Genomic DNA, 3,933 nt, shown 5'->3' with positions numbered 1-3,933 from the left:
GGGGCAGGTTTAGCTCACTGGGCTAAATGGCTGGCTTTTAAAGTAGACCAAGCAGGCCAGCAGCATGGTTCGATTCCCGTACCAGCCTCCCCGGACAGGCGCCGGAATGTGGCGACTAGGGGCTTTTCACAGTAACTTCATTGAAGCCTACTCGTGACAATAAGCGATTTTCATTTTCAAGTGCCAAGCAATGGCCATTGCCCCTTGACATTCCATGGCATTGCCATCACTGAATCCCCAATAATCAATATCATGGGGGTCACCATTGACCAGAAACTGAACTGGACTAGCCGTATGAATACTGTGGTTACAGAGTCAGGTCAGAGGTTTGTAATAATGTAGCGAATAACTCACCTCCTGACTCCCCAGAGCTTGTCTACCATCTACAAGGCACAAGTCAGGGGTGTGATGGAATACCTTCCACTAGCCTGGATGAGTGCAGCTCCAACAACATTCAAGAAGCTTCACACCATTCAGGACAAAGCAGCCCACTTGATTGGCATCCCATCCACCACTTTCAACATCCAAATGCTATGACCTTGTTCAAAAAAGGTAATAAGGATAGCCACAGCAATTGCAGGACAATATGATGGGCAAGCGTCTGGATATAATTATCCAGGATAGAATTAGTTGTCACATGGAAAAATCAGGGTTGATTAGGGAGAGCCAGCGTCGGTTTCTAAAGAAGAAATCTTGTTTAACTAACTTGCTGGAGCTTTTTTGAGGAGGTAACAGAAAAGGTCAATGTAAATAATGTTGTAGATGTGCTGTACATAGACTTTCAGAAGACATTTCATACAGTGCCACACAACAGACTTATGAGAAAACTTATAGCTCATGGAATAAAAGGGGCAGTAGCAATGTGATACAAAATTGGCTGAATAATAGAAAACAGAGAGCAACGGTCATAGAGTCATAGAATCATCGAGGTGTACAGCATGAAAACAGGCGCTTCAACACAACTTGTCCATGCCGCCCAGTTTTTACCACTAAGCTAGCCCCAATGAATATTTTTAGGGCTGGAGAAATGTTTATAGGGGTCGGTATTGGGACCGTGCTTTTCCTGATGTATATTAATGATCTAGATCTTGGTGTGCAGGGGACAATTTCAACGTTTATGGAATACACAAAACTTGGAAGTATTGTAAACTGTAAAGAGGACAGTGTAGAATTTCAAAAGGCATGGACAAGTTGGTGGAGTGGGCAGATAGGTGGCAGATTAGGTTCAATGTGGAGAAGTGTGAAGTGATGCATTTTGGCAGGAAGAACATGGAGAGATAAGATAAAATAAGAGGCAAAATTCTTAAAGGAATACATGTGCATAGATCATTGAAGGTAACAGGACAGATGGAGAAAACAGGTGATAGAACATAATATTCTGGGTTTTATTAATAGCGGTATAGAGTACAGTGAGGAATTGAACAAACAAATGTGATAAAATAGGATTATTAGTTAGAATAATGTAGATGTGAGCCAGTCTGATAGTAGTGAGCTCACAGGCAAAGGTCAAAGGGATTCAGCAAAGCATGGCTAGGAGGAGGGGCGGGAGGGAGCCTCGTGCAGGGTGGTGAAAAGGATGCTGGGTAACAAGAGGCCCAGGGTTGAGGAATGCAAAGTGATCAATCAGGATATATGGCCCGGTCAGGAGGTGTATAGGATGACCTATGGGAATCTTGTATGTGAAACTTGATTCCATTTGAATGATATATGTAGAGTTCTCTTTGTCTCCGATTTCACTCGGTTCTGGGGCTTCAGAAGACCGCCTGTGTTCTGAATCTCTATAGAGCGGGTCAGCCTTTCAAGTTGTTTAAAAATAAATAATACTATACCTAGAAATCCCTCTCGAGTTTTATTGAGGCCAGACTGACGGGTAAAGAACTTGATTTGTCAACAGGAGCAAGGAAGTTATGCTGAACTTATACAAGACTTAACTTATACTTCGGCCTCAGATGGAATATTGCGTACAGTTCTGGGTGCCACACTATAGGAAGGATGTGAACACATTGGAGAGGTTTACAAGAATGGTTCCAGGGATGAGAAAGTTCAGTGATGAGAATAGATTGGAGAGGTTGTGGCACTTCTCCTTGGAAAAGGAGAAGACTAAGAGGAGATTTGATAGAGATGTTCAAAATCATGAGGGAGGCTGGACTGAATAGATAGGGAGAAACTGTTCCCGCTGATAAAAGGATCAAGAACGAGAGGGCACAGATTTAATGTGATTTACTAAAGAAACAAATGTGATGTGAGAAGAAAGTTTGGTTGGGGTCTGGAATGCACTGCCTGGACGTATGGTGGAGGCAGGTTCAATTGAAGCATTTAAGAGGGTATTAGATGAATATTTGAATAGAAACAATGTGCAGGGGTACGGGGAAATGTAGGGGATGCTTGTTTGGTGAAACAGTACAGACACAATGAGCCAAATGGCCTCCTTGTGCATTGTGATTCTGTGAACATTCACTCCTTCCACCACTGACAAACAGAGGCAGCCATCTCCAAGATGCACTGCAGAAACTCATCAAGATCGCTTCAATAATACCTTCCAAACCAACGTCTACAACCTAGAAGAACAAGCTCAGCAGATGCATGGGAACACTGCCACCTATTAGTCCCCCCTCCCCACCAAGCCACATACCATCAGACTTGGGACTATATCACCATTTCTTCATTGTCGCTGGATCATAGCACTCCCTTCTTAACAGCATTGTGGGTGATGTGTAGGGTGTACCTACACCAGAAGGACTGTAGCGGTTCAAGAAGGCCTTTCACGCTAGGCCTTAAGCACTGCAAGCAGCTCAATCCCTAATCTTCCCTCCCTTTCTCTTTCTTCCCAAAGATGGCCCTTGAAAACACCTTGATGATCAAGCTTTCGATCTCCTGTCAAAGGTGATACATAAATGCAATTTGTTTGTGGTGAAAATGGATGTTAGACAAAGCTGGAATAGATTGTTTGGGTGACATTAGTGAACCAGGTGGCTCCTTAGTTCCATGATTATGAATAGTAAAAGTAGCATTCTATTTCCCATGTATTACATTTAAGATTCCCCCACCGTCAATTCACTTGAATTCACGTCTCTGAAAGCATTAGTGCAGGTTTCTGGATTACAAGCCCAGTAACCTCACTACTGTGTGACCCTCCCCACTGGCACAAGAGATGAGGCATTTTGTTCTTGGATTTAAGGCAGGGACTGGGAACTAGGTAGAGTAGTCCTGCTTGCTCACACCGATTAGAGTTGTTCTCATCCCTGGTTATGTGTGAGTCAGTGAGGAGGAGGCAAATGGGGGGGGATTGTACTGAAAGCACCTTCAAGGTAGGGCCCCAGACAGCTGGTAAATCTCTTGTTCCGGCCAAAGGCCATCTACCACATGTGGATGAAACGCGTGTGTGATCAGAATTGATTTTGATGATCTACAGGAAGTACATTTATTCAACACACATAGTTCATAAATCTGGTTTTAGACATTGACAGGATGAATCGGCTATCCTGGATGTTAGACTTAAATATCCTTGCATCTGGTTTATATCCTGAATCCAAGAAAGATCATTCAGTAAACAGCTGGGATTCCTTATTGTTCCGCAATGTGACAGCAATACACAATGTCACTACTGAATAAAATGAGCTGATCTGAAGATTTTTTCACCACCAATCCATGTGGTTCTATTTTAATTTGCATACTTTTCAAGTGGTGACATTTTGCATTGCTCCACAGCATTAAGTAAAATTATTTAAATTATGGTTTGTTCTAAAAGATTAACTGCAGTACTAGCAGCTGTTACAAATTCTTAACCCCCCCCCCCCCTCCTCAGCTTCCTAATCCGTCCTCTGGGTTTCAGATGTGGAGGTGTCTGCTATTTTAGGGTTAAATAAAAGGACTTTATCGATGTATATGTATTAGCCTGCCTTAATAAAACACAGCAGGCAGGCTCAGCCAATC

This window comes from Scyliorhinus canicula, chromosome 20, assembly GCF_902713615.1.
Source record: "Scyliorhinus canicula chromosome 20, sScyCan1.1, whole genome shotgun sequence".
NCBI classification, from domain to species: Eukaryota; Metazoa; Chordata; class Chondrichthyes; order Carcharhiniformes; family Scyliorhinidae; genus Scyliorhinus; species Scyliorhinus canicula.
Note: the sequence above shows the minus strand (reverse complement) of the source record.